The following is an 8,728-nucleotide window of genomic DNA, read 5'->3' on the forward strand; positions in this document are numbered from 1 at the left end:
GCATGCTCTATGACGTGTGCGGGGGGGGGTCAGGAGGGAGTTGATAAGCTCTGACAATCACCAATTGTGAATGGTGGATCCTGTGTTATCTATACAAAGAGGTGATACATATGTTTGTTTGTCTTGTGGTACTTGTTATTGGGTGTGTGTGAATAATGACATAGGGAAGTCGTAGTAAATGCACTTACTATGAGATTCTGTGTGTCTGAATGCTGACATAGGGAAGTTGGGGGAAATATATGATTTTTATCATTGTAATTAGTGTATATTAAATAATTGTATTTTTGAAAAATACATTTAAGAAAAAGATAATGTTGGGAATATTTTTAACACTATTGTAATGCTTATATGAAGTCCTTTTTTAATTGTACCAATTAATTGGTGAGCTGTGGATAAAAGGAAGTACACACCGACTAACCGGTATATGCCCCTGAAGAAAGAGGGATGAAACCTAGGTCGGGCGGACTCTGGAAAACTGGAATTTTATATTTGATATGCCTTGTTAGTAGAGTAGAATAAATCCATCTTTTAGCCCAAAGGGCCTGCGGTGTTTCACTTTCTTGCTCCTTGATTCCTGATATTACAGGTTGATTGGATGTGAAAAAACTGTGGCGCTGCACCGCGCCAGAATATAGTAGCAGTGTCTGGCAACATAAGGAAGGAGAATTGGAGGAAGGATCTGGCATCTGACTTAAAGAGGACCTTTCATCAGTTTTGATATAGGCTAATTATGGTATTACCGTGTAGGGCAGACCCCATTGATGACTTGGGTGTATTCTTTTTTCAAACCCTCCCCATTCGTCCGCTGTGGCCCCCCGATGATTTGGCGCACTGTATTATAATGAGCATTGAACTCGCAACGGGCAGGAGACGCAATCTTCTGCTGTGGGCGTCTCCTTCTACCTGGCTGTGAGCGCGATCCAATCAGAGCGGAATCTTGCTCCTTCTCCCTGGCTGTGAGCGGTCCGCTCTGATTGGATCGCGCTCACAGCCAGGTAGAAGGAGACGCCCACAGCAGAAGATTGCGTCTCCTGCCCGTTGCGAGTTCAATGCTCATTATAATACAGTGCGCCAAATCATCGGGGGGCCACAGCGGACGAATGGGAAGGGTTTGAAAAAAGAATACACCCAAGTCATCAATGGGGGCCGCCCTACAATGTAATACCATAATTAGCCTATGTCAAAACTGATGAAAGGTCCTCTTTAACTTTTGTTTGTGGATTCCAGGAGAGCAGTGCGAGTGTTTGGTTGCAAGTGTGTGGTTGTATTAAGTGTGTGATTTAAGATTAAGTGACTTTAGATTCAGAGACTTTAGGAGGGGACTACAGTAAGTCAGTTGCTTTTCATTGTTGTATTATTATATATTTTTTTTCTCTTTTTTTGTGTAATCTCCATTAGTATGTTTTTCCGTATGCCATGTACAGTATACAGTAATTACATGGAAAAAATTGGGCTGGGCATAACATTTTCTATAGATGGTTCAGCAAAAACGGAACGGATACGGAAGACATACGGATGCATTTCCGTATGTGTTCTTTTTTTTTGCGGACCCATTGACTTGAATGGAGCCACGGAACGTGATTTGCGGGCAATAATAGGACATATTCTATCTTTCAACAGAACGGACAAACGGAAATACGGAAACGTTTTTATGTCACACGTCACATAGAGTACATCAGGTTGTTGATTGTGGCCTGTGGAATGTTGGTCCACTCCTCTTCAATAGCTGTGCGAAGTTGCACAATATTGGCAGGAACTGGAACACACTGTCGTATACGCCGATCCAGAGCATCCCAAACATGCTCAATGGGTGACGTGTCTGGTGAGTATGCTGGCCATGCAAGAACTGGGATGTTTTCAGCTTCCAGGAATTGTGTACAGATCCTTGCAATATGGGGCCGTGCATTATCATGGTGATGGTCGTGGATGAGTGGCACAACAATGGGCCTCAGGATCTCGTCAAGATATCTCTGTGCATTTCAAATGCCATCAATAAAATGCACCTGTGGTCGTTGTCCATAACATACGCCTGCCCATACCATAACCTTACCGCCACCATGGGCCACTCGATCCACAACCTTGATGTCAGCAAACCGCTCACCCACACCTCTAGCAAAACCTGAGGCAAGAGGTGTGGCCATACCAGAAACAACACAGACGCCCATTGATCCACAAGGAAAACCTATCAGATCAAACCATGTGTTGCCGTCTCACAGATCTCCTGCCACCTGTCCCGAGAACATCTGTGACCGTACACCCCCTCCCTTCTACGGGGAATGGCCTAGATCCCCTGCAGGGAAGTTTTTCCTATTCCATTAGGGTACTTTCACACTAGCGTTTTTCTTTTCCGGCATAGAGTTCCGTCACAGGGGCTCTATACCGGAAAAGAACTGATCAGGCATATCCCCATGCATTCTGAATGGAGAGTAATCCGTTCAGTTTGCATCAGGATGTCTTCAGTTCAGTCGTTTTGACTGAGCAGGCAAAAGAGAAAACCGTAGCATGCTACGGTTTTCTCTCCGGCGAAAAAAAACTGAAGACATGCCTGAACGCCGGATCCGGCATTTTTTCCCATAGGAATGTATTAGCGCCGGATCCGGCATTCAGAATACCGGAATGCCGGATCCGTCGTTCCGGCATGCGCAGATCGGTAAAAATGAGAAAAATGTACAAGACGGATCCGTCGGTCCGCATGACAAGCGGAGAGACGGATCCGTCCTTGCAATGCATTTGTGAGACGGATCCGGATCCGTCTCACAAATGCTTTCAGTCAGCAGCAGATCGGCGGATCCGGCGGCCAGTTCCGACGACGGAACTGCCCGCCGGATCACACTGCCGCAAGTGTGAAAGTAGCCTTAGCTGGGTTCCTGGCTGGCTGAATGGAGGTGAGAAATGTAAACAAAAGTGGACTGCTAGAGGCTCTCTGCCATCGGGCTGCTTTGAAGCAGGGCCCCCCTTTACTATTCCTGTTAGAACTTATGAGTAAATTCGAGGTCTCAGGAGAGGATACAGGTTCTTTGTTTTTCCATTGACACAAAAAATGTAAATAAATAAAAATAAAAAAAATACATTGCTTTGTGTCTCCATATTCTGACACCCAGTACTTTTACATTTTTTTTTTTTTTTTTTGCTGACGGAGCTGTATAAGGGCTGTAGATTTTAAGATTATAAGAACTATAGATTTTATTGATACCATTTTGAGATACATGGGACCTTTTGTTCATTTTCTATTCAATTTGTGGTGAGCAAAAATTACAGTTTTGTCATTGGGAATTTTTCTTCTGTATTACAGTGCATAGTCATTCTGGCATGCTAATACAGTCTGCCGGAAGAAGGCCTGGGGCCCTTCAGATTGCATCCACAGGCTGCCGATCGGAGGACAGATGGAGGTCCCTCTCTTTGTCTTAACTACTCAGATACTGCAGTTGCTATTGACTGTGGCAGCTGAGGGGTTAAACTGCCTAGATTGGAGATATCGTCCACCCCAGCAGTGAGAGCCAAGTGCCTGCTGTATAATATAGCTGGCACCCACAAGCAATGAAGCAGGCCCAGGTCCCTGAGCCCTCACCGTTGCCAGGATGTACTGTTATAGCACAGAGCAGGAACAACCTTGCTACTGTGATGTAATAATATGTCATGAAGCATTTAGGCCCCTTTCACACGGGTGAGTTTTCCAAGCGGGTGCAATGCGTGAGGTTAACGCATTGCAGCCGTTTTCCACGCGGGTGCAATGCGTGAGGTTAACACATTGCACCCGCACTGAATCCGGACCTATTCACTTCAATGGGGCTGTGCAGATTAGTGGTGATTTTCACGCATCACTTGTGCGTTGTGTGAAAATCGCTGAATATTCTATATTCTGCGTTTTTCACGCAACACAGCCCCATAGAAATGAATGGGGAAGCGTGAAAATCGCAAGCATCCGCAAGCAAGTGCGATTTTCACGTATGGTTGCTAGGAGATAATCGGAATGAAAGCAACTCCGGACCCCATTAAAGTGTATTCACTGTATTATTTTCCCTCATAACATGGTTATAAGGAAAAATAATAGCATTCTTAATACAGAATTGTAGAGGGAAGGGTTAGATTTGAATATATATATATATATATATATATATATTGGAAGGGATCGCCTCTTATTTGGGGGTCATTCTCACAGATACGACTTTAGGACACCAGGTTTCAGGTCCAAACCGTGCATTTATTGTGCACACTCCAACCAATACAGGTTATCATGAAGTCGCAGCTTCACCTAACACATGTGACATCCACATAAAATAATAAACACTTGCCCGGCTAGGCTCTAACTAACACAGAGTTTCCTGACTCACCTAAGTCCTTGTTCACACCCTGTGAACACGTGCGTCTTTCTCAGCCAATGTCCCACAGCCTCTTGGCTGTACAGAGCACAGTATGCCCACTGCCTCCAGTCCAGTGTCTCAGCACACATGGGGATTAGTGGTCTCTCAGCCCTCCTGGCTTGGACCACACAGAGCCTCCAGGCCTCTGTCCACAGGCAACGCACTCCCCCCTTGCTGACACCCGGAAGGTGCTTTGTGCCAGCCTGATTACTTCCAGCTGGTCTCACCTGTGGTGGCATAGGGGTGTGGACCGAACTATCCACCCCTTCCTTGCCTCTAACCTGCGTGAGACCTGTCACTGTCTCATAATATATATATTTATGTGTGTGTGAAACATATGAAATCATCTGGTGACATCATACATCTGTAGCGCATTGTGTGTATAACTATATATATACACTCACAGCGAGGTAGAGATGTATGATGTAACCGGATGATTTTGTTCGTGTCACACCAGTTATTAAGTAATCATTTTTAAAGGGATGAAATACGGATGTGGTAGAGTTAAGACACATGCTTTAGGAGACGTGTTATATAAACTAAATGCAATTAAATGCGTTAAGCTATTTTTTAAATTTGTTTTAAGATAACGCGATGAGTTAAGAAATTTGAGTTAAGAGGTTGTGTGTTAACCCTACTACATCTGTACGGATTAGCAGCATAACTGAATATATACATTACAGAGTGTTGTAGAGAGAGATACAAAAGTAATGTAAGCATTGTACCTGGGCATAATCTTTTACTCATCTCTTTGACACAAGTAAAGTGGAATCTCTTCAGATCGTACTATTTTTTCGGGATGGCGTCCTTTTTGTGCCAGATCCCGGATTTTTGAGACAATTCAAAGCGAAGAGCCCTGATGATGGCCTGCTTCTACTCTCTTTTATTGATCCGGTCATAGCCCCGCACCAACATTCGCTGCAGGAAAAAGATGCAAGCATATAATCCCAATTTTTTTAAATGCAAGTTTTCAAAAAAAAAAAATCCTCAACAAAACAGCAAAAAGTAGTTACATCTTTGAAGAGGAAATATTAGATTTAATGTTACCATTAATAAAAACAGAATGTATTGCGATTATATGTGGGTGGGGTCTGAGCAATCAGATATTGGCCAGCTAAGCAGAGACGTACCTGTCTAGTTAAGTGACGGTACGGTATTGGGTGTACTGCTGGTTCGCCTCCCTGTGGTGCACACTGGGTAACGCTAAATGAACCAGCAGATACTTGTGGTCAGACAAAGAAGGCCCATAGACATAAAATATAATCTATATATATATATATATATATATATTGTGTGTGTGTGTGTATGGTATATAGTGTGTAGTATATATTGAGTGGCAGGAAAATGGATGTGCTATGTGCATGTGAGAGATATTTATCTGTTGTCCATACATGCTACAGACATAGTGCTGCGAAGTAACAAGAATACTCAGTGCACCAATCATTAATATCTACTCTTACCAAATAAACTGTGTTGTTTGTATTACTAAAAATAAAAATTTGTATCCATATAGCTAATATTCGTATGTACGAATATTTTGCAAGACTCAATCTACATATAACAATTGTTCTGCCATGCATGCAATATGTAAAAAAAAAAAAAGGGCTGTAATATAATATTACTTACAGTTAACACAATTTCTTCCTCTGCTTTCTCAAAGTAGTTTCTAGAGGTGGGACGACGAATCCGTCGAATCCCTCGAATCTTGTTGGATTCGTGGACTCAAATCCCGATCTCATGTACTAAATCCGAATCCATGACAGCGGGGAGCGGTGCAGTCCCTGTATTCTAATGCACCGGCCCCGCTCACTGTAGTATAATTTTATGATCTAACCTGCATTGTTAAGATGTAATGTAAGTAATACAGATGGATTATTATATCTTAACAATGCAGGTTAGATCATAAGATCATACTACAGTGAGCGGGGACGGTGAATTTGAATACAGGGACTGCAGCAGTCCCCGCTGTCATTCCTAATCCAGATGCCGGCCCCAGCCCCTGTATTGGGGGTCATTCACACTGCAGGGACACTGTTATAGGGGGGATCTGTGGATGGCAAATAGCATAAGATGCTATATATGTGTCATCCACAGATCCCCCCATCACAGTGCCATCCAGAGATCCCCCATAACAGTGCCATCCAGAGATCCCCCATCACAGTGCCATCCAGAGATCCCCCATCACAGTGCCATCCAGAGATCCCCCATAACAGTGCCATCCAGAGATCCCCCATAACAGTGCCATCCAGAGATGCCCCATAACAGTGCCATCCAGAGATCCCCCATAACAGTGCCATCCACAGATCCCCCATAACAGTGCCATCCACAGATCCCCCATAACAGTGCCATATCGCGAATTTGAATATAGCCCCTTCCGCTCATCATTAGTGTTGAACAACCAGGCTATTAGGTTACATACCCTGTATATATCACCTGGACACGTTATCTCTCAACAGTTACTGCTGTCCAATTCTCCTGTGTCTTTCAATCTCAATATAAGTAGCAGTGAAGATGTAAGAACGCTGACCTGCGCTACCTCTGTGAGTGAAGCGATATGAAGGTAACTATCACTAGTTCTAGTGAGGTGTTAATACAGCATGCACCATGTGGATCAATACCGCAGATTCTCGAGACGTGTTTTGAAACCTGTAGTTTCTTCCTCAGTGGTTGTGATGTTATGTAACAATGGGACCAATTGCACTTATATAGAGCTCTATTATTTTCAAGAACAATAATACATAATACACATTATACGTTTTTCCCTAATAACATGATACTGCATTATACAATATAATTTTTGAAAACACTGTAAAAAATAAAAACAGGCAGCGATATACAAAACTAAAAACATGAAAAATTTGAAAAAAAAAGAAAAAATAATATAAAAAATAATATAAAAATACAAAAAGACTATGTGTTCCAGATGAAAAGGGGGTTAATGAGAGGGCGCAGAACATGTCAAGGCGCTGGTGAAAAGCCTGGCTTTGACATGCTGTGCATCCCTCTCATACACCCACCTGCAGAAACCCCAAAGTTTCTAGTTCTGCATTGAGACCATAAGGCAACAAGGATCCAAATTCAAAAATCTTCTTGGATTCATTTCTGACATCCTAGATCACTCCATCTCCAATCTTTTTTCGCTGATTGTATTCGCTGATCGCTGGCATGACATATCTTAAAAGGGTTTGAGAGTGTGTGTTTCTCTTATCCTTTTCATATGTTATTTATATGTTCTGCCACCCTGGTTTTTAATGGTCTTGATGAGCGACATATATATTGTTTTCCACATGGGCATTCTAATAGATAGATTACAGCCTCACTATTACAGGATAAGGTTTCTTTGATTTCCCATTTAAACCCATTAGTAGTTGAAAAAACTGTAGTTGTCTTCCTATAGAATTTAGTCCGTTTACAATTACGGCATAGTCTACATCTATAGAAGCCTTTTTAATGTTTCCTATGGTGTTATTGGGGACTTCTCTTTTATTTTCTTAACCGTAGGTGCCATAAGTAGGCCCAAGTTCGGGGTCCTCATATATACAAATGGGTGGTTTCATTGGAAGATTGGCCTCCAGGAGTTTATCCTCCTGTGGTAGGCACCAATATTTTTGAATTATGGCTTTTTTGTATTCTATGTTAAATCATGGTAAAATTAATTACAATGTTTCCTCTCCTTTCCTCTCCTTTCTCACCCATTGATATTTTTTCTTGAAAAAAGGTGGCCCTATCTAGTCTTCTTACTCTTGTCAAAGAATCATCTATGATGTCCACTGGATATTTTTTGTCTAGAAATTGGGCCTTCATTAATTGTGCTTCCATTTCAAACTGATCTAGTTCTGTACAGTTCCATTTAAGGTGACGGAACTGACTAAAAGGCACATTCAGTAGACATATAGGAAGATGGCAACTGGTGTTCAATATGAAACTATTCTTAGCTACTGACTTTTGAAACATACTACATATGAAGGCTTGATCCTTGATTTCAATTTTAAGGTCCAAAAATTCTACAGCATGTGCACTGATGGTGGGTGTAAACTTGAAGTTTAATTGGTTACTATTAATGACCTCAATCTAGTCAATAAGGTCTTGCTTTGATTTATCCCAGACGAGGATAAGGTCGTCAATATAATGACACCAGAGTACCAGGCCTGACCCCATGTTTAGGTGTTACTACCCCCTGCTCCCATGCACCATGAATAGATTGGCTAACTTGGGGCAAACTTGGTACCCATGGCAGTCCCAGTCACCTGGAGATAAAACATAGTATTAAAATAAAATAATGGGACAACACAAAATGAATGCATTCCAGAATAAATTGCAATTGTTCTACCTTCATATTATCTTTTTGTCTTATTATTTTAGAGACA

Source organism: Bufo gargarizans, chromosome 3 (assembly GCF_014858855.1).
Source record: "Bufo gargarizans isolate SCDJY-AF-19 chromosome 3, ASM1485885v1, whole genome shotgun sequence".
Classification (NCBI taxonomy): Eukaryota; Metazoa; Chordata; class Amphibia; order Anura; family Bufonidae; genus Bufo; species Bufo gargarizans.